The sequence below is a fragment of the Leucopleurus acutus genome (assembly GCF_964270905.1).
Source record: "Leucopleurus acutus genome assembly, chromosome: 17".
Classification (NCBI taxonomy): domain Eukaryota; kingdom Metazoa; phylum Chordata; class Mammalia; order Artiodactyla; family Delphinidae; genus Leucopleurus; species Leucopleurus acutus.
Window position 1 is genome coordinate 49,920,780 of NC_139159.1, and position 22,820 is coordinate 49,943,599.

General features: G+C 44.1%; 1 protein-coding gene and 1 pseudogene across 4 annotated transcripts in view; one reads left to right on the plus strand and one right to left on the minus strand.

Moving 5' to 3' along the window:
• Positions 1–5,691, minus strand: part of AZIN1 (antizyme inhibitor 1) — a 32,360-nt gene extending 26,669 nt beyond the window's left edge. For all 3 annotated transcript variants that reach the window (XM_082858480.1, XM_082858478.1, XM_082858479.1), the window contains exons 1-2: positions 5,365–5,691; positions 744–881 (exon numbers count right to left, since the gene is read on the minus strand). The gene's annotated coding sequence lies outside the window, so the exon portion shown is untranslated. The remainder of the gene's footprint in view (positions 1–743; positions 882–5,364) is intronic.
• A 13,241-nt stretch (positions 5,692–18,932) lies between these two features.
• Positions 18,933–19,700, plus strand: LOC309974004 (large ribosomal subunit protein eL8-like; annotated as a pseudogene). The gene has a single exon. The product of its transcript is annotated as a large ribosomal subunit protein eL8-like (transcript).
• Positions 19,701–22,820: the final 3,120 nt, after the last annotated feature.

A 22,820-nucleotide genomic window follows, 5' to 3' on the forward strand; every position in this document is an offset into this window, starting at 1 on the left:
CGGTTGAGAGATAAACATGTACCATCTCTCAGTAATACCTCTAAAAACAACCAGTTTTTCTACCAGGTGAGTATTATACAAAGTCATTTTGTGAAAAAGAACATAAACTCTTAGAAATTACATTGTATTTGGCAAGATGCTCATAACTAGAAAAATAAGAACTAAGATTCACCTCTTGTATCTCATGCTCTGTGGTAGAGGTTTGAGTGGAATGGAGAGCAGAATTTTTTGCCTGAATACTTGAATTCAAGTATTGAATACCTGAATACTCCAAATACTTGAATCTAACAAGTTAAATGATTGAATGGCGTGCTAAACTACTACCCACACCTCATTAAAACACAAACAAAAAACCACCTCTCCAACTTATATTAAAATCTGGAATAGTAAGATTTCCTAAAACTTACCCTGCAGTATGTACTTAGATATAGTAAATAAGGATCCAGCCACTAGTAAACAATGCATACAACTGAATCAACTTTAAGGAAGTGGGGGAGTTCCCTGGTGGCCTAGTGGTTATGATTTCAGGCTCTCTCACTGCCATGGCCTGGGTTCAAGCCCTGGTGGGGGAGCTGAGATCCCTCAAGCCACTCAGTTGGGCCAAAAAAAAAGGTGGGGGGCGGGGTGGGGTGTAAGTGGTAAATACAATTTCAAGTTTTGAAAAAGACTGAGCAACAAGCACTCTCCTTTACTTCTACTTTACAAGACCCTCCCTCACACTCTGCAGATGTGAAAATACTTACATGGACAAGTTAGGAGATGGAACCCCCCTATCATCAGCTAGGTTCCCAAGGTGGCTCAGCGTTGAAGTCGAACTGCTCTCTATACAGCACTTCTCCTAGGCCCTCTGGGTAGTTGTATACTTGGTCAGAAAGTTCGCCCTAAAGAAGAAAATAAAAATATATAAGTCCAGTGGTAAAAAATGTTAGGTGGCGCTTCAAGAAGGTTAAATTGATGTAAAGATTAAGTGCGGGAAGAAGTTTTAGTTTGAAGTGTTTCATTAAAGCACACTACACAAAATGATGTTTCCAAAGGGTTTATCACAGTACCAAGTACTTTTTTATGTAGTAAGCATTTCCAAGCTGCTAGAGTACAGAACTGACAGAATTTGAGGTCATGGTCATCTTACCAAGTTACTCTATCTACCTACTCAGTTTCCAGCCTTCACCGAATTTCATTTTTGCTTTTATTTGTCCTCCAAAACCCAAACTTCTAAGTGGCCTCAAATTTTAAGATGTCCAAGTGCCCTCACTAACCTGGTGTGTGTGCAAGGTTTTATATGTATATCTAATAGTGTGAAACTACCCACAAGCCTTCTTCTACTCTCCAAATTCTAAGTTCTTCTTTGCTTAAGTGTAAAATCCTACTACATATCCAAAAGAAAAACATTTTGTGACTTAGCTAATACACTAAGTACACATGTGAAATAACTTTTGAGACCTGCCTTACGTATCCGACAAGTAACCTCTTAAGGTTTACCTCCTCCTCATTCCCAACCTAAGTCACTCTACTATCACTAGGAACAACATATGAATGTGAACGTGCTTGGCACGCTACAAAATGCTAAATAAGTTTTAGAAATGGTTTTTACCTATTATGATTTGACAGGATAGACTTATCACCTCTAACCTAAACAGCTACATCTATACTTCTATTTGTAACTCAGTGATTGCTACCTTAAGGTAATACAACCTGACAATATCTGCTAGAAGATGGGTGGTAAGAAGGGAACCAGAAAAATAATGAAATTTAGGAATTAGAAGAATCTGAGATTTCAGAAGCACTCTAGACAATCTTAAGCGTATCTCATCTCAACCAGGATAGAGGCACCCTTATGGGAGGTAAAATGTTCTTTCAATCTACTAGGGGTATCCTGCTCACATGCTCAATGACACTTATGGACAATGAGTCAAAAATCCATACTAATATGCAACAGTGACTATATCATCACGTTAGATTCCAACTAAGTACTCCAAAACAAACGTTCCAATTCTTCCCAAACCAAGGTAATTTTAAAAGTAAATTAAAAGCCGACTCACGCTAGAGACAGAGACAGAGTTTACTCTAAACTGTTCTAAGGAATAGGATAATTATCCTGGCTGAGACATTTTCATCCATCCCCCCCACCCCGACCCGCTATAGATCAATAGCTATTTTGCTGCTTAATGCAACCCAGGAGCAGTACTGTGAAATATTGAGAACATTACACTTCAGACATTCAAGAATGTTCTTCAGCAGGATCTCTAAAATATTTCCACCTAATGAAAAAGATACTAGTAGGAAATGAAGACTCTAAACTTTGAAAGGTACCCTTTAATATAAATAAAAGGGGTACAGGGCCATTTACATACAGGATGAACTGAATGTTCATCTGTACAGTCAAGATAAACTGTAAGAGGAGGTTAAATAAAAATATGGAGGGTTTCCCTGGTGGCTCAGTGGTTGGGAGTCTGCCTACCAGCGCAGGGGACGTGAGTTTGGCCCGGGAAGATCCCACCTGCCGCAGAGCAACTAGGCCCGTGCACAGTAACTACTGAGCCTGTGCTCTAGAGCCTGTGAGCCACAACTACTGAGCCCGCCTGCCACAACTACTGAAGCCTGCACGCCTAGAGCCCGTGCTCCACAAGAAGAGAAGCCACCGCAATGAGAAGCCCGTGCGCAGCGACGACGACCCAACACAGCCAAAAATAAATAAATTTATAAAAAAATAAAGATATGCAAAAATAGAAGGTATAGGGAAAGATAAATTTTTCTCATTTAGAATGGTGTTTCTATCAGTTGGATCGTGTACAACACTGCAATCAAATTCCTTAACTGTTTGAAGAGAATGTCCGTTTCTACACTATCTTGGCAGACAGCACAGGGAAAACTAGAGTTAACCGAGTCAGCAGCTGGCCAATAAATCACCAAAAACCTCCCATCACTTTGACAGTAACTACCCAGAAACTTAGTATCCCCCAAACTATCAGTATTTCTTTGAACAACTTACATTGCCTTTACCGATGACTTTTCAAGTTGTTCTGGGTATTCTTTCCAAAAACCCCAAACCCTAGTCCAATCATGAGAAAAATATCAAACAAACCCAAATTGGGGACACCTTACTGGGTATCTGGCCAGTACTTCTCTAGACTGTCAAAGACATGAGAAACTGTCACAAATCAGAGACGACTGGGGAAGACATGACAACTAAATGTAGTGTGGTATCTTGGATTGGCCCCTGGACAGAAAGCACATTAAAAACTGGTGAAATCCAAAGAAAGTCTGGAGTTTAAGTGGCCGTAATGTATCAAAGTAGTTTCTTAATTTTGACAAATGTACTATGGATACCTCTTATAATAAGGTAAACTAGGTGAGAAATACAAAGTTACTCCACGTTATCTTTGTAACTTTTCCATAAATCTAAAATTATTCCAAAATAAAGTTGTTTAAAAAAAAATCAGGCAAGGTATTCATATAATGGACTACTACTCGGCAGTTAAAAGTAACAATTTACTGATGAATGGATGAATATCAAAAACATTCTGAGTTAAAGAAGCCTTTCAAAAAATACAATGCATACATTATATATGCCTATGGAAGTTCTAGAATAGGTTTACATAATAACTAATCTATATGGTTAGTAAAAAGTCAGAACAGTGGTTGCCTCTGTGGGTAGTGAGGGATGGAGTTTGAAGGGGCAAAAGAGAATTTTCTGGGTTTGATGGCAATGTTCTCATCTTTGTTAAAGGTTTGGATTACACAGCTGTATTTCTGTCAAAACTCGTCAAATGATATACTTAAGATTTGTGCATTCTGCTGTTTTGTGAATTTTACCCTATTAAACTCTACTTAATGATATGTGCATACTGAAGTTGGAGGGGTGGTGAAGTGTTCTGGTGTCTCCAACTTACTTTGAAATACAAAGAAAAATAAGACTGATGAATGCACAGTGGAATGGCAAATAAAGGAAAATGTTAAGTGTTTACTGAACGTAGGTGAGGGTACAATTCTTTCACTCCCTCTGTATGTTTGACAATTTATAAGTTAAACCTGGGTGGCAGGAGGGACGGCACTGATTATTACTTGATTCCAGCACCTACCATATCACCTATAATCATCAGGAGCCTATCTTTCCTTCTAACTCTTCTGGGCTTATTTGCCTTCATAACCAGCATCTGTACTCTCCTATGGTTGCAAAAGAAATCAAAGGATTGTTAGAGCCTTTCCCTATAATCATTAGCTGTATTTCTGCCAGGCTCGTCCACATTAACCTTTCCTTGATCACACATCCTTAAGTGTCCTCCGGTTCCCATCCAAGCAGGGGGTTCAACAGTGAAAACCAGACGGGACACAAAATATCTTAATGTATCCACGAGGCAATCACAAAAGCCAATTAAATCTGCTGAAACATAATGGGGCCGTAAACTCTGTTCCCGACCGTTTCAGGTCGCCGAACCAGCAGCTCAGCCTAAGAAACACACGTTCAGGATATACACTGGGGAAGGGTTAAAACAGCACCATTAACTGCCAAACCAGTGCTTGATAAGCCACCCAAGCCTACCGCTCTCCCTCTCTCTGCCCTGGAATCGTGGCGCGGCCGGGAAAACGAAGCCATGGTGACTAATCCTCGGGCTCTAGGAGGTGGCTGGGGTGAGTGAAGGCGACTCGACCCAATCAGGAGCGCCGCAGGGGGCGGAGCAGCAGCCCCGAGGCTTCCAGAAGAGGCCAAAGGCCTCTCGCTCGCTACCTGACACCGGGGCTTCCCCGCCGCCTGGCCCCTTGCGGCGTCAACTTTCCTCCAGCAGAGGGGGGCCGCACTCCCCGCACCCTCGAGCACCCGTCCTCCTCCGGCAGCTGTCACAGGAGGCCGGCGCCGGGCCCGCCCCGCTCCATTCATAACCTAAGGCCGCGGCGGTTGCAACCGGTCGCGCTCCCGCCAGGCTCCCGAGGCTAAGGCGCGGCGCCGCTCAGGGTCGGGCGGCGGGACCAAGGCCCCTCAGGGCTGCAGCCAGTCCCCCTCCCCGGAAACAGCAATGCACCACGGGAGCGGGGTGGGGGCCGCACGCCGCCCGGAGGCGCCGCCGACCCCCGGCGGCGAGACCCCCGCACGCGCGCCCACACACACGCCCCCTCGCCCCAACAGCAGCTGCTCGGGCTCGGCCCGGCGGCCAGCGGCCTCCCGCCGCCCCAGTCCGCCGCGCCGCCGCCACCGCGGAAGCACCGGCAGCCGCCACACACGCCGCCATCCGCCATGTTCGAGGCGGCCGGCCGCGGGGCGCTGCGGGGACGCCGGCCGGGCGGCGGGGCCCAGCCGGAGGCACCCGGCAGCACCCCAAGGCCGCCCCGCGCCCCGGCCCCGGCCGCGCCCCTCGGGTCAGTACTCACGTGAGATAACGGCCCAAAGAGTCGGGTAAAGCGTCTTCTCTTTTTAGGCGGAATTTTTAAAGAGGGATGTGGTTACCTTGAGCAGAAATACCCAAGGCGGCCTGGGCCATAGGCTGCGGGGACGACGTGGGGGGAAAAGCGCGGCACCGACACCAGCTGTGCAGCAGTGGCGGCGGCGGCCGAAGGAGAGAAATAGAACAACAGCGCGGGCAGAAGAAGAAAGGCGAGGGCTGGGTGCGGAGAGGATTCAGCCTCGTCACACCGCAGAGCAGAGAGCGAGAAAGGATGAGAAGAGGCAGAGAAGGCGAAGAAACCAAACACTGCAACCCAGCGAAGAGCCAGAGAGTGTGAGAAGGCGGCACCAGAGACGCCAGTATTTATACAAAGGGGGCGGGGTCTAGTGACGTCGCTCCGGCAGGGTCGCCGCGGGAGCCGGGCGGAGCGGGGCTGCGGCCCGGAGAGAAGGGAGGGGGCGGAAGAGAAAGGGGTACGGCGCGGAGGGAGAGAAAGGGGGTGGGGCCGGGCGACCCCGCGATGCAGGTGCCGGTCGTCCGGTAGCTTCCCGCCCTCGGCCGCTTCCCCGCCCGTGGAATACCGTCGCGCGGACGTGGGCGGGCGGGGGATAAGGGAGGTGGCTCCGGCAGAACGCTGCATCGCCCGCGCCCCTGCCGTCTGGGCGCCTGCGCTCACGCCCGAGGCGAGCCCGGGCGCTTTAGGAACTGGGCCGGGCGGCCGCAGCGCCGAGCGCAGTCCGGGACCATGGGCTGCGCGACGCGAGCACTGCCTGGAGAGGGTGAAAGGGAGGTCCGTGCCAGCCACCCCGGAGACTCCCCCCCTCGAGAGCCTCCGCTTTGGAGGGCTCTGTAGGCTGCGCCTGGGGACTGCCCTCCCAGGGTGAAGCTCCAGTCCCCGCGGGATGCCGCGCTCCTTTTTGGAAGCGAGTTCCTAATGGACAGGAAGGCTCGGCCCAGTGTTCGGGTGGTTGCAGAGGCTCGTGACCGCGTGGAAATGTCCCCGTGCTCGCACGTTGCAGTGTGGTGCAGTAGGAATTTTTTTTTTTTAAGGAGTGGCATTTATGTCTTCCTTTTTAAAAGAGTTGGTGCAGTCAGACCCAGTCCTTATTAATGAAGGACCAGTGTCGGAGAGGGCATTACCGACGTTACAAGGGCACATTACTTTAACCCCCTACGTCTCGTTGCGCGGTCATTTGAATTTTACTACTCCATAACAAACTTATTTTTACTGGCGAACCTAGGACGACCTGCATGCCTTTTAGTTTATTCTCATCTTTTTAACATGTCTTCGCGCTACTCATCAGAAACCCTGACTCCTCCCGTGCTATTGCCTTGCAACTGAGACTCAATATGTACTGATACACCCCTCCAAAATCTTTGAGATAAAGACCCAGACTTTTTTCCTCTGGTACTTGCCGACCGTCTGTTTACTTTGTGAGCTGCACTGTGGTTGATTACTAAATCATGAGATACGAAAATAAGAGAGAGAACATTCCTGAGTAGAACGGTAGCAACGCTGAAATGTAGGCTCTGGGATGAAAGTATTAGGTAGAAATCAGGAGCTGTGGACTCTTTTCCTGATTTCATGTCTCCGTATTTCACTCTGCTGCCTCTTGATTTTCTCTTTCATTCCATAAAAATTCTTTTCGCTTCAGAACATTTATAAGCACAGCACTTTACTAGACCCCCTCCCTGGTGGAGGGAGGAGGGCTAGAAATGAATACCCCACTTGAAATCTTGCTTACAATCTAGCAGGGGAAATAAAACAACTACACAAAATAACTAAATTGTTGACAGATAGATAAAATGTTGCATGGAACCTAGTGGAAGTGGGAAATGATTGCAGCTAAGTGAGAGAAAGGCTGGTGGGGAAAGGTAGAGATAGATTTTGAGAGCAGACATTCCAGACATGGGAAATAAGTGATTTTGAGAGCAGATATTCCAGGCAAGGGAACTATGTGAGAGAAGGCACAGAAATGGGCCGGTTCAGAGAACTGTGAGTGACCTTTGTGACTCCAACTTAGGGCATCATGTTGCAAATGAGATGGAAAAGGTGGGTTAGGGTGAGATCAAGAAGGGATCAGAGCTTGGACTTCATTCTGGAACCATTTAATCAGGGGCATGATATACTCAAAGATATTTTTAAAAGATTACTCTGGCATCAGTGGAATTGAAAACAGAAAATGTGGAAGAGGGGAACAGTGAAGGATACTCTTATAGCAGTTAAGAAGAGTAGCAGGAGGTTCAGAATAGATGGGAGGGAAAAGTCAAAGAAAGTGTAGAGGTAATCTTGAATGTCAAGGGAAAGGAGAAGTTGTCAAATGATTTGGAGATATGAAACTAATCAACAGGGAGAATTCTGGAATCATGAACAGAGATAGAAATAGAATGACCTAGTTCGGAGGGAAGACTATGAGCCTTCCTTGAGCATAGTTTGAGCTGTTGATGAGATATCCGTGTAAAAATGGTCCAGGGCTTCCCTGGTGGCGCAGTGGTTGAGAGTCCGCCTGCCGATGCAGGGGACACGGGTTCGTGCCCCGGTCCGGGAAGATCCCACATGCTGCGGAGCGGCTGGGTCCATGGGCCATGGCCGCTGGGCCTGCGCGTCCGGATCCTGTGCACCGCGGCGGGAGAGGCCACGGCAGTGAGAGGCCCGCGTACCGCCAAAAAAAAGGTCCAAAAGCCCCTGGAAATAGGGAGATCTGGAGCCCTTTTGGCTGTGAATTGAGGAGCCTCTCCTACAGACATGATAATTAAGGAAATGTTAAGGTCTACAGGAAAAGGGGTATAAGCACAGGACTTAGAGAAATGCCAGAGAGAAGATAGGCCAGTAAAGAGGACCAGCCAGAGGAGTTGGAGGAGAATCACAGTAGTACGATGTCAAGCCATTCAAGGAAGGTGTTTCAAGATGGAATGAATGATCAGGATGTCATATCCCTGAAACGGCTGAAAAGGGGTTCTGATTTAGGAAAATGGCAAGTCATTGGTAAACTCCAAACTCAGGTTAAGAAGTCTGGATTTTTAACACAAAAACGTTTCAATCATGGGAGTGATTTGAATTTTAGAAAAGGGGAGAGTGTAGGGGTGAGAAGAAAAAGGACTATACATGTGTGGCAGGGAGAACACTTGGAAAGCTATTATAAGGATCCAGTAAGGAGAATGATAAGGGCCTGAAAACAAGTTATGTGTGACCTTTAACTGAATTTCAGTGGAGTGGGAGGCACAGACACATGGCAGAGGTTCCAGTGGGGAGCAGCTGAAGTGAAGTCAGTGAATGTCCACCCTTTCAACTGGATTAGACCCTAATCCAACATCATTTATACAATGAAGCAACCGAACAATTTATCATTCAAACTATGTGCCCTCACAATTAGTATTTGTGTATTCAAATCTAAATAATGCTAGCTTTTAATGAATATAATAGAGCCTTAAAAACTGTATTTCAATGAACTAGACAACATAGTATGTAACTTTAACAGAATGATAGCTGCCTAATGAGAACAGCATATTTAGCTGTGTTTCGGGTTTGAGGTTTGGGTTTTTTTTGCCAAGTCAGGTTACACATACACAAAAACACAGGTTGTGCCAGAGAAAGTATTATCATTAAGTAGAGAGCCTTAAGATAAAATGATATAATACCATTCACACTTAGATCATACTGGTCTGTTGATTCAAAGTTGTTTGCCTTTGTGCCAGTAGATATAAAAGACTGAATGAATTAGATTGTTGATAATGACAAGTCACTCAAAAAACAATAGGTAAACCTAAAATTACTAGCCTGTAATAGAAATATCTTGTAGTCACATATATAAATGTGACAAAATAAAGAGTCCAGTGATAACTGAGAGTGAAAATCCTAATTTAATGGGAATGTTTAAAGAGAGCTTAATAAGAATTTCTATTGCTAAGGTACATTCTTAGAGTACGCCTTATTATGTAGAAAAGCAAAATATATAGATTTCGAATAGTTAAAACATTCACACTTTAATATGTTATGATATTTCAGTTGTCTACCACATCTTTTTGTGCACTGATAATATTCGAAAAAGCTAACTTGCTTATCAAGAATCTGGTGCTATGTCTTTTACGGACAGGTAAAAATGAGTTATTACTCACTTGCTCTGTAAATTACTTTGCTGAGCACAGAGTTCAGATTATACACCATTCTCTCTTTGAACAGAATTGATATAAGGTGCTATCCTTTATTTGCTAAGAATCTGTTTTTATAATCTTTTAGAGTCGTAATTCCTTTACCTAGGTTGATTTTCACCTCAGATGAGGAATCACTTAATTTGGAAGGAGACTTTTTCTTGTCATATTTAATTTTTTTTTCTCACAAAATGTAGGGATCAGGTCAGCAGGGGTTATGTGGCATTCCAGTCCAGGTGTTCTGCATCCCAGCACTGATTTGAAATCGCTCATGTCCATCACCCAATCTTTGTCCACAGGACAATTTGAACTATAGAATGGTATGCCTGGCAGGCAAAGGGTGAGAGAGCCCAGATACAAACCCAGTTTGAGGGAAAAGAATTTTTTTCTATTTTCATTGCAATTGTTGCGTATGTCATTAGCTATGGGTCAGCATATCTCCCAAGTGATTTGGATGGTTTCTAAGATAAGCACGTCATAAGCAATACACTGATGTCTTTTATTACTTCAAGAAATAACAAATTACTCACTGTTAATTTAAGAGGACTGTTTTTGAAACCTCTGTAAAAGGGCAAAGCAATAATCCAGTTTTACAAATTAAATGTAACATACAAGTATTCCCTGGTGCTCCAGTGATTAGGACTCCAAGCTTCCACTGCAGGGGGCATGAGTTCGATCCCTGGTCAGGGAACTAAGATCCCACATGCCACACAGCTTGGCCAATAATTAAATAAATAAATAAAAATTTTAAAAAGAAATGTAACATACATGACTAGAATAATCAATGGACGTGACCCATGAGTTTACTCCCTCATATCTTTCTCTAATCCTTGGAAGTTAGGAAATCCTTGGAAAATTAATCTCATTTTCACTTTGCTGTCAGGCATTATCTGATAAGTGTTTTGTTTGTTGGGTAGTACATAGCAAGATAAGCTTGTATCTCTCTGTCTCAAAACAACTTCCTGGCAGACATCCTAAACTTTTTGGTTCAGGGCATATAGAAGATCGGAGCTCTGAAATCTATTCTTGTCCAGTCTGAATTATGATTTACTCTATTTTTTAAAATAAATAACCTAGCCTAGGTGCTGTCACCTGAGCACCTAAATGATTATTAATAAGTAACTGCGGGCTACATTTTATTTAATGAGAATTTTTTGTTACTTTGTCATTTAACTTGAAGTTTTGCAAGTTCTTGGATAAACATTTATATCAATCTAAATTTGCTTTACCTAATACTAACTAAAAGGAGGAAAGACCATGCAGTATAAGACAATAAAAGATTAGTTCCTTCTTTACTTAAATAGGGAGAAGAAACATAAATGACTTGATTTCACAAAAGTAATATTTTTGGGTCATTCAACCGTCTGTAACAACAGTAGTTTGAGAATCTTCATTTCATCTAGGTCCTACTTGTCTAAATCACTTAATTCTAAGCCACCTCCATTGTTTTTATTTATTTAATTTTTTTGGCCACGCAGCATGCAGGATACTAGTTCCCTGACCAGGGATCGAAACTGTGACCCCTGCAGTGGAAGCTCAGAGTCCTAACTAGTAGACCGCCAGGGAATTCCCCTCCATTGCTTTTAGAAAATGTACTCCTCATCCCTTTGGGAGAACATCTCCCCTGCCATACCCTGAGTTCTGCTAGGAACTGCTACCTTCTCAACCTTCTGCCTTGCTGGGACAAAGTAACCAGTTTAAGGGTTGACAACTTCTCACCCTCTCTTGGGGGCAGAGGCAGCTCAATAACGATTGGCATATATTTGATTCAGACCTTGGTTGGAGGGAGGAGGAATGGACGAGGGAATCATTTTTTCTCGAGGGAATCATTTTTTCTATGGCTCAAGTCATGACAGTATGAGCCAGGAGCCGCTGCCATAAGGGTCCCAGTAGAAAGCAATGTGAGAAAATGAAGCCACTGCTCATGATGAAGAAGGGATAGTCAGCATTCTAGTTGTCCCATTTTTCTTGCTCTTCAGTTATGCCAACAGAAAAATTTGTCTTTCTTAAGTTTTTAGTTCCAACTAGCTTTCTGTTACTTGCTACTAAGAATCAAAGCCTACACAAGAGAGTGAAAGGAAAAGACCTTCACTTAGGTTAAAAAAATCAATTGCACGGGAATTCCCGGGCGGTCTAGTGGTTAGTGCTTTCACTGCCATGGCCCTGGTTCAATCCCTGTTAGGGGAACTAAGACCCCACAAACCGTCTGACCAGCCAAAAAAAAAAAAAAAAAAATCAATAGCACAAGTACAAGACAGAGAGACAGAGAGACCTATTGTTCATTAATTATCTAAATAGTACCTAGAGAAGATAGTTGGCCGCAAGCTTGCCATGAACTGATAAGGCATGTGTGGAATTGCTAAAAACCAAAACCAAAACAAAAAAAAACTTGAATGCAATAATTTTGAACATTCAATAAATTAATGCATTAATAGAAGTACAAGTTAGAAGGGAAGTAGTGGTTTGGTTTACTGTTTTGGTCAGCAACCAACAGGAAAAGTTAACATTTTGGGGGGAAATTTTTATTGTTGTAAAGTTCTAGGTAGCACATTGTACAGGAGAATGAAAACAAGATAGTTTGGAGGAGGATAGCCATAAAGGTGAGGAGATCTAGAAACAACATATTATTAGGAGTGATAAAAATATTAGAGATAAATTGGGGAGAAAAAAAACAGGGAAAATGAAAAAGAGGTAAAAGCAAAAGCTACGAGTTTTTATACACCAAGTGCCAGGCACTAATGCTAAAGCCCCTTATATTATTATTTAATTCTTCAGTAAGCTTGTCAGGTAGGTCTTACTATGCCCATTTTACAGATGAAAAAACAGAAGTACAGTGAAGCTATGTAACTTGCTCAAGGTCACCCAGCTAAAAAAGAAAAGGTCCAGATTCATGTCCAAAGATGTCTAATGCCCAAGACCCAGCTTCAAGCCCCTCAACTATATTGCCTCTTTGGACTCGTCTATAGACTATGTCAAGCTCTACAAGTGGACAAGAGAAACTACAGCGTCAGTCCAGACAGCAGAGCTAGGACCAGTGGGTTTCCTTGGCTAGATGTGCTATCTCATTCCTCCCCTTGAGTTTCCACAAGGTTTGGTTTGTGCCTTCCTATAGCCCCTTTAATTTCTTGTCTTATGTTATTGTAATTATTGTCTGAACTTTGTGAAAAGTTCACGAAGCTTCTTTATGGCAAGGATTTTATTCTTATTTTTTTAATCTGATGGAACACTCAGCACAGTGCCCTCTGATTACTTCCTAACAGCATAGTAACTGGCAGTGCCCTAGGATGTCTTGTGGAGCAGAAAGCTATCAATATCTTGTCACTGGACTCACTCAGAGATACAGAGGGGATTTCTGCCCTGGGAGGATGTTGGAGAAGAGGGACCTCTTAGACACTTTCCTTACTTAGTCACAAAGTAAAGGTGAAACATATTCATTACTACTCATTAAATATTATTTTTTAAAAACCAGCAAAATTTAGCATTATTTTAACTTTAAATGTGATGATTGCATATTAACATGGGAAGTTCTATTTCTTTATAATGCATTATTTACTCATACTAAAATTAGGATGCATTTTATCTGTGATTAGCTATTATTGATTCCTCCTCCTCCCCAAGGAAATCAATAGCCTACAGTAGGAAAAAAAAAAAGGAAAAAGAAAAAGCAAGAAAAGAAAATGCCTCTAATTTGAGAGAACTGAATAGTGCTTGTTTGTTTGTTTGTTTGTTTTAATTTTAAATGGTAGTCATAAAAATGGAGATAAGCTATCCAAGAAAAACTGGGGTGTTTTATGTTTACTTGTGTGCCTAATTACCCAGAAAAGAGTGTTTGCTTTTCAAAGAAAGTGAAGAAATAGAAAATGAGGGACACTATAATAGTATAACATTAAGAATGCTTTAAAAGAAAAAAGTCTCAGTCATTGTTCTTTGTACACAAAAACAATGGTGCTTAACAACATATTTGATTCCTAGTCAAATTTCCAGCTGCCAGCAGCAGCCCTTGAGTGGGAGATGATTTAACACAGAGGGTCTGTGTTGTGGCATGCCTCTTACTTCCCAGGCACCGTACCCACTGGCAGCAGAGTTACATGACCATCAAGCACTGGGATCCAACATTTGGTTGCTAATACCACAGTAAAATGATGAACCAAACCTTTTAGTTGTTAGAGAACAATGGTCAGAAAATCAAAATCAATATTCTTCCAAATGTGATGAGCTGGCATTACTCAGGGCCTCCCGTCACTTCTTGTTATGCCTTCTGGTTGCTTAGATCTGGGGGAGTTAGATTAGACTGGGCCAAAGCCTGAGTGATCAGACAGCCCCAAAGAGTAATTCAGACTTACAGGGAAGAAATGGGACTACCCATTCTACAGTGATAGCCCTAGTCATGAGGAAAGAAGCCCTTAGAGAAACTCCTTAATGTTCTGTCATTTATTTATTTATTTATTTATTTATTTTTGCGGTACGCGGGCCTCTCACTGTTGTGGCCTCTCCCGTCGCGGAGCACAGGCTCCGGACACGCAGGCTCAGCGGCCATGGCTCATGGGCCCAGCCGCTCCGTGGCATGTGGGATCCTCCCGGACCGGGGCATGAACTCGTGTCCCCTGCATTGGCAGGCGGACTCTCAACCACTGCGCCACCAGGGAAGCCCTGTTCTGTCATTTTTGACACTTTGGGAAACTGCCAAACCAGCTTACTTGAAGTTCAGCCATACTCATAATCCTACGCATCCAGAGTACTGAATGTATGGGTGAGGAAAGCAAGAAGGTACTAGAATGTGTGTCAACTATGGGGGCCTACAAAGCTCACAGAATTAGTAAAATCAACAATGAAAAATAAAACTAGAATTTCAGCTTTATCGTACTAGAGTAATAGCACTGAAAATGGGAGAATAGCCTTTGTGTTTTTCCTAAGTACATTCTAAATTGTAATCTTAAATTTCTGAATTATTTCATGCAAGTTTTTAGTTGATCAGTGTGCTCATAAAATATTTTTAGAAAACAGATGAAACTTAGGAGTGCTAATTTAGTAAAATGGGTTTCAAGATCTTGTAGATTGTGTTAAACTATTAGGATTTCTAAAGATATATTTGAAACCAAATGATAAAATCCTGTGAATCGCTCAATGTTTCACATTTTGATAAGATTGGAGACTTCTCAAATTAGGAAATATTTTCTTCATGCCTGCCATATTTCCACTCAACTTTAAAATCAGTTCCTAAGAACTCCACAGTCCAAATTATAATCGTTGGATAAACTTTTAACTTGGCCATCTTGTCTCCTGATAAACTCCTGTTTATCCGTTAAGAATCAGTGCAAGCGGGACTTCCCTGGTGGTCCAGTGGTTAAGAATCTGCCTTCCAATGCAGGGGACTCGGGTTCCATCCCTGGTCAGGGAACTAAGATCCCACGTGCCACAGGGCTACTGAGCCCACGCACCGCAACTACAGAGCCCACCCGCTCTGGAGCCCAGCACCGAAAGGAAAGATCCCACGTGAGGCAATTAAGACCAACACAGCCAAAAAAAAAAAAAAAAAAGAATCAGTGCAAGCATAATTTCCCTGTAGATAAAATTGCCTTCTTTGTGCCCCACCTGTGCCTGTGCCTACCTCAGTGGATTCAATATTTATTAAATTGCCAATTTAAGTGAACTAGCTACAAAAGTAATGAGTATGAGTGTCTAAGACTATAACTGTTAGATATTATGGCAGGCAGTTGCTAAAATGGCCTCCAATAATCCTGCCCCCTAGTATTCACACCCTTATGTAACCCTTTCCCCTTGACTTGTTTCTAATGAATAGAATTTGGCAAAAGTGATGAGATGTTACCTCTGAGATTTGGTTGTATGAGACCGGGCCCTCTCTCATTCACTCACTTTCAGAGAGAAGACAGCTGCCGTGTTCTAAGTGCCCTTATGGAGAAGCTTACATGGTTAGATACCAATGTCTCCAGCCAACAGCCAGGGAGCGGAGGCTGCTTCCAAGCTCACTCAAAGCTTGGAAGCAGATTCCCCAACCACACCCCAACCCGATTCTGGAAAGCCTTGATATGACTGCAGTCTGAGACCCAGAGAAGGTCAATAAATTGTCAAGGTCCTATAGCTAACAAATAGCAAAGCCAAAATTCCTGTCTCTTTTCTGCCTCTTGATTCAATTCTCTGCTGTCTCCTCCTATAGCTTTTCTCCTCTTCTCACTGTTTCCTCTCCCTTGGATAATTCATCCATTCCTACAGTTATTTGACAAGACGATTCCTATGACTCCAAAATGGATATCACTAGTTTTGATCTGTCATTAAAGTACAGCTCTGAATGGCCAACTGCCTCTAGGACATCTCTTCTAGGATGTTCTGTGTTATCTCAAATTCAAGATTTCTTTATCTATATAACATGATACTTAGTTGTTCTACATGGTTAGTTGCAAAGTCTCACTTAGCTGTAAGATTCAAATGAATCTAGGTCCCAAACTAAATTCATCACTGTTCACTCCTTCCCCCTAAACTGATCCTTCTCTTTCAGATCTCCCCTGCCCATGCTTGATATAACTCTCAGCCAGGTTCAAATTTTTGAAAAATTTTAATCCCTTCTTTTCTTTATCTCTCCCACATATAAACTGAGTTCTGTTTGTTTTTATTTTGAAATTATCATTTTTTTCTCCTCCCTAGTCCAATCCTATACCACATCATGTTTGGATAGTTGCAAAATCTGTGGCAAGCCCAATTTTTCCTGCCCCAATCCACTTAGCATGGATGTTTCTCATACTAATCTTCCTTAAATGCTGTTTTCATGTCCTTCCACTGGTAAAAACCCATAATGAAGCTTTGTTACTTACAAATCATATCTTTTTTTTTAACATCTTTCTTGGAGTATAATTGCTTTACAGTGGTGTGTTAGTTTCTGCTTTATAACAAAGTGAATCAGCTATACATATACATATATCCCCATATCCCCTCCCTCTTGTGTCTCCCTCCCACCCTCCCTACCCCACCCCTCTAGGTGGTCAAAAGTAGACTGCCTATTTCCTCTTCATTTGTTTGGTCTGGTACGTTTTTACCTTGCTCCTTCATCTGCTGTGTGTTTCTCTGTCTTCTCATTTTCCTTAACTTACTGTGTTTGGGGTCTCCTTTTTGTAGGCTGCAGGTTCATAGTTCCCGTTGTTTTTGGTGTCTGCCCCCAGTGGCTAAAGCTGATTCAGTGGGTTGTGTAGGCTTCCTGGTGGAGGGCACTGGTGCCTGTGTTCTGGAGGATGAGGCTGGATCTTGTCTTTCTAGTGGGCAGTACCGCGCCCGGTGGTGTGTTTTGGGCTGTCTGTGACCTTATTATGATTTTAGGCAGCCTCTCTGCTAATGGGTGGGGTTGTGTTCCTGTCTTGCTAGTTGTTTGGCATAGGGTGTCCAGCACTGTAGCTTGCTGGTTGTTGAGTGGAGCTGGGTCTTAGCGCTGAGATGGAGATCTATGGGAGAGCTTTCGCCATTTGATATTACGTGGAGCCGGGAGGTCTCTGGTGCACCAATGTCCTGCACTCGGCTCTCCCACCTCAGAGGCACAGGCCTGACACCCGGCCGGAGCACCAAGACCCTGTCAGCCACACGGCTGCTAGTGTTGGAGGGTCTCCTGCAGAGGCGGGGGGTGGCTGTGGCTCACTGTGGGGACAAGGACACTGGCAGCAGAAGTTCTGGGAAGTACTCCTTGGCGTGAAGCCTCCCAGAGTCCGCCCACAAATCATGTCTTGACTCCTCTGCTGGCTTATAAGGCTCTTCAGACCCCAGCCCCACCCTTGGGAGCCAGCCTTCTAAACCCCCATACAAACCTTCAGCTTCGGTTTGTCTGGTTTGCTCGTGGGCCCTCGAGTTATCCATGATTGTGTCTGCCTCAGGGACTTTGTACAGTTGTTTTATTGTCTACCCAAATTCTACTGTCCGAAGTCCCAGCTGAAGTCCAGTATCCTGTTTGAATCCCAGGAGGCCTGTCCCACTGTTACTAAACTTGACATCACAGGTCTTTCTGGGCCTTTAAGGCCACTGTGACTCACTGAACTACCCTATTCCCATTCCATATAAGTGCCAAAATGTGAATGCCTCTGGTCATCCACCTTATCCTGTACACTGGTCCCCAAACTGCCCTGTGCCTTCCCACACGCATTCCCCAGCTGCTCCTTTCCTTCTCACACTTTTCTGTTTTCTCTGGAACCCCCATTTCATGGTGAACAAATCCTTCCACATCCCCAGTCTGTCTCCCATTCCTTGCCTTTACTGAAACCTGGCTATCGTCTTGAATTGAGGGATGTTTACTCTCACAAGCCTCACATACTTCAGGGTTAGAAGGCAGGATTGGCCATTTCCCAGCTCCACAATATTACTGCCAGACCATTACTCTGAAAATAAATAGGAGATTAAGTCAGCTGGCCTGCCCACGCCCTATCCATGCCTGTATCATCTGACACCTTGCTGCCACTCCCACGATGATTAAAAAAAAAGGCACTTAGGTCATTGTCCTCCTTTCCTAAAGTAAAGTTCCTGTATTATAGCTTTAAAACAACTTTCATTATTCTTTCTCCTTAAAAAGATACTATAGTAATAAAATTCCCCTATAATCTCAGCTATCCCCACCCCACTCCAGTGATGGCCACCATCCCTAACTGGATATGTATCCTTCTGAAGTTGCAGTCTTGAATCTCCTTGTGAAGTCAGTATCTTTGGAGATAAGGTTTGGGTCACCTTAGCCATTTTTACTGCTCAACTCCAGGGGCCCTCACCTGCCCTAAACTATTCAGTATTGGGGTCTTCAATCCCAACATTCCTCCCTCTGATCGCAACCTCCTTTACCTTCCAGCAGCCTCATACCTGCTCTTCAGGTAAAATTGCCCAATTTTTTTAAAAAAATCAAGCTGAAATTAACAAAATGTACAATTAACCATTTTAAAGTATAAATTGTGTGACATTTAGTGCATTCAAAATGCTGTGTAAATACTACCCAATCTGCAGATTCAAACGTGATTGCTATCAAAATCTCAATGGTTTTTTTTTGCAGAAATAGAAAAACCCATCCTAAAATTCAAATGGAATCTCAAGAGAATAGCCAAAACAACCTTGAAAAAGAACAAAATCGGAAGACTCACACTTCTTAATTTCAAAACTTACTACAAAGGTGTAATAATCAAAACAATATGGTACTGTCATAGGACAGACATATAGACCAATGGAAGCTAATAGAGAGCCCAGAAATAAACCGTGAATATACGGTCAAACGCTTTTTAACAAAGGTGCTAAGACCATTCAATGAGGAAAAGACAGTCTTTTTAACAAACAGTGCTGGGAAAACTGTATATCCACATGCAAAAGAATGAAGTTGGACCTTACTTTACGTCATATACAAAAATCAGCTCAAGTTCTCTCTGCCAGCCATTCAAGATGCTGAAGGGAAAGAAGGCCCAGGGGAAGAAGGTGGCCCCGGCCCCTGCTGCCGTGAAGAAGCAGCAGGCCAAGAAGGTGATCAATCTCCTGTTTGAAAAAAGGCCCAAGAATTTTGGCATTGGACAGGACATCCAGCCCAAAAGGGACCTCACCCACTTCGTCAAACGGCCCCGCTATATCCAGCTGCAGTGGCAAATCCTCTATAAGCAGCTGAAAGTGCCTCCTGCTTTTAACCAGTTCACCCAGGCCTTGGACCGCCAAACAGCTACTCACCTGCTTAAGCTGGCCCACAAGTACAGACCAGACATGAAGCAAGAGAAGAAGCAGAGGTTGCTGGCCTGAGCTGAGAAGAAAGCTGAGGGCAAAGGGGATGTCCCCACCAAGAGGCCACCTGTCCTTCAAGCAGGGGTTAATACTGTCCCCACCTTGGTGGAGAACAAGAAGGCTCAGCTGGTGGTGATTGTACATGACACGGATCCCATTGAGCAGGTGGTCTTCCTGCCTGCCCTGTGCTGTAAGATGGGGGATCCCTACTGCATCATCAAGGGAATGGCCAGGCTGGGACGTGTGGTCCACAGGAAGACCACAGGAAGACAAAGGGGCTCTGGCTAAGCTAGTGGAAGCCATCAGGACTGATTACAATGATGATATGACAACCTCTGCCTTCACTGGGGAAGCAACATCCTTGGTCCAAAATCAGGGGTTCACATTGCCAAGCTGGAAAAGGCAAAGGCCAAAGAGCTGCCTACCAAACTGGCCAGGTGAGTGTACACTATTGAGTTTTCTGTACATAAAAGTAATAAAAATTCTTTGGCCAAAAATAAACCCAAACAAACAAAGAAAAATTAGCTCAAATGGGAATTCCCCAGAGGTCCAGTGGTTAGGACACAGTGCTTTCACTGCGGGGTCCCAGGTTCAACCCCTGCTCAGGGAACTAAGATCCTGCAAGCCACGTGGAGCAGCCAAATATAAAATAAAATAAAATAGTATGTATGAGCTATGCATTATATGCACACACACAGAAACTGTAAACTTCCTGAGATTTGGAGCTGTATCTTGCCCCAGACATTTTTTCCCACAGGTCTGGTACACCACAGTCTTGTCCCAAAGGAAGTTTTCAATATGTATTTTGAATTAAATGAATGAAGGAGAGAGAAAGAATACTCTGTTTAATTCTTCCATTACCACCAGCATTATTTTTCTAAAATTCAGAGGCAATCAGGCCATTTTTGGCTCCGAATTCTTGCATGACTTCCCTCCCAGTGCCTCCGGAGTCGAGTGTGGGCTCGTTACCTGGCAGGCAACCTCCCTCCCTCTGCTCTCTGCATCCTCTCCACCTCATCCTCAACACGGGACAATGGAGGGAATGGCTTTGGCCTTTGTGCACTTGGTAAAATAGGGGCAATAGACACCACCTCAAGGATTGCTGAAACGATTAAATGAGGTGACATCTGAAAATGTCCAGCATATACTTGAGACCAGTCAATTCGTGCTGGTTTCTTTTTCTCCCTCCTGCACCCTGCTCTTCAGCCACATTGTAGTTTTTGCTGTCTCAGAGCACACACATAGTTTCCCTTCTCCAAGTTTTTGCTTATCCTTTTCCCACTGCTTCACATATGTCCTCCTGGTCACTCTATAAAAATTTAATGAACACTTCAAGACATATCTCAAAGTGCATTTACTCAGTGAAAGTTTTCTGACTCCCCCAGGAGATTTAAAATTGTCTGGGGGCTTCCCTGGTGGCACAGTGGTTAAGAGTCTGCCTGCCAATGCAGGCGATATCGGTTCAAGCCCTGGTCCAGGAGGATCTCACATGCCGCAGAGCAACTAAGCCTGTGCGCCACAACTACTGAGCCTGTGTGCCACAACTACTGAAGCCCGGGTGCCTAGAGCCCATGCTCTGCAACAAGAGAAGCCACGGCAATGAGAAGCCGGCGCACCTCAATGAAGAGTGGCCCCTGCTCGCTGCAACTAGAGAAAGACCATGCACAGCAACGAAGACCCAACGCAGCCAGTAAATAAATAAATAAAATAAATTTATGTATTTAAAAAAAAGCTGTCTGGGAGGAAGAAAAGCTTACCTCTACCCTTCTAGGTTCTTCTGGCTGGTCTAAGAATGAAATTGATGTAAGACTGATGAACAGGAGAAAATCAAATTTTAATCTGTGCATATGGAAACCCTACATACATGAGAGGTTCAGAGACAGAAAGATAAAATGAGGCATATATGCCATCCTGAGCTAAGGAATGGGATCGGGGCCTGGAATTTCCAAGGACAGGAAGGCAATTTCAGAATGATAAGAAGAGCAGATGGCTGGGAATTAGATGTTTACTCTGCCATATAGATGGCGCTGCTTAGGTAAAATTTATTTCTGGTAATAACTTTTTCTGGGAAAAATCCCCAATTTTAATTCTTCCAGGTAGTTAAGGGAGGGGCAGTAGTTTCTCTTGAGCCTACAGGGTCTCCATTGCCTTTAGCACAAAATAATCCACATGCCAAATTAGCACACCTTAGGGAGGCCTGTTCTTAACCCTTACAATCCTTTATAAAGCTTTCATGTAATTTTGTAAGTTTCTTAAAAGTTTTCTTTTTTTAAAAAAATTTATTCATTTATTTATTTATTTTTGGCTGCATCGGGTCTGCGTTGCTGAGCGCAGGCTTTCTCTAGTTGCAGCGAGTGGGGGCTACTCTTTGTTGCGGTGCGCAGGCTTCTCGTTGCAGTGGCTTCTCTTGTTGCCGAGCACGGGCTCTAGGCACGCAGGCTTCAGTAGTTGTGGAGTGTGGTCTCAGTAGTTGTGGCTCGTGGGCTCTAGAGCTCAGGCTCAGTAGCTGTGGCTCACGGGCTTAGTTGCTCCACCGCATGTGGGATCTTCCCGGACCAGGGCTCGAAGCCCTGTCCCCTGCATTGGCAGGCAGATTCTTAACCACTGCGCCACCAGGGAAGCCCCAGTTTCTTAAAAGTTTTCTAAGAAACTTTCATAGAATTGTCTTCTATTATAATTATTTGTGGACATATCTTATGGGCATATATGTCTTGTCTTCAGAGCCCAACACAATATTTATTAAACTGAATTGATTTTTTTTTTTTGGCCGTGCTTCAAGGCTTGTGGGATATTAGTTCCCTGACCAGGGATTGAGCCCTGGGCCCTCAGCAGTGGAAGCATGGAGTCCTAACCACTGGACTGCCAGGGAGTTCCCTTGAATTGAATTTTTTTGACCAGGAAATTTGGGGCTTAGATTTCATAAATGAAATACATCATAAAGGCTTTCCAAGTACAGTCTCCCTATAAATAGCTTCTCTCTTTATGTGATAACATCCAGCCTGGCAATTTAGCACCCTTGCCAGCCACAGCTCTCTGGAAGATATAGCTACACAAGACGGTGTAAGATAATGTGACTTCTAGGGATGGGCGGTGGAGGTGATGGGGGGGCGGGGAAACGCACAGCTGATTGGACCAGGGGTGAGCACACACCTGACCCAGCAAGAACCAATCATTTGCTCAGAAACGACCTGAGTGGCCCAGGTTTTCTCAGAAGAGCCAGGCTAGTTCTTTCCTCTCTGAAGGACTTCAGTGTGTAGTCAATTGAGGGTGGGTCCTGGAGCTTACCAGCCATGGTGTAAGTCCAGGAGGAACGGCCAAGCTGTGCCTCTGGCAGGGTGAAGGAGCAGAGAAAGGAAGGCAAAATGGAAGAAAGGCGGAAGCTGGCGCAGAAGCAGAGACAGAGAGACACAGGGAAGAGTCACCCTGCTCCTGAGGGCTCCCCAGTTCTCTGGCCAATTTGAATGGAGCCCAGCAACACTTCGTTTTCTGTCCTTGGATCCTGTGAGATCTCTGTGTACTCTCAGTAGGTACCCCGTTTTACCTCAGTTGGACTGATGTTTC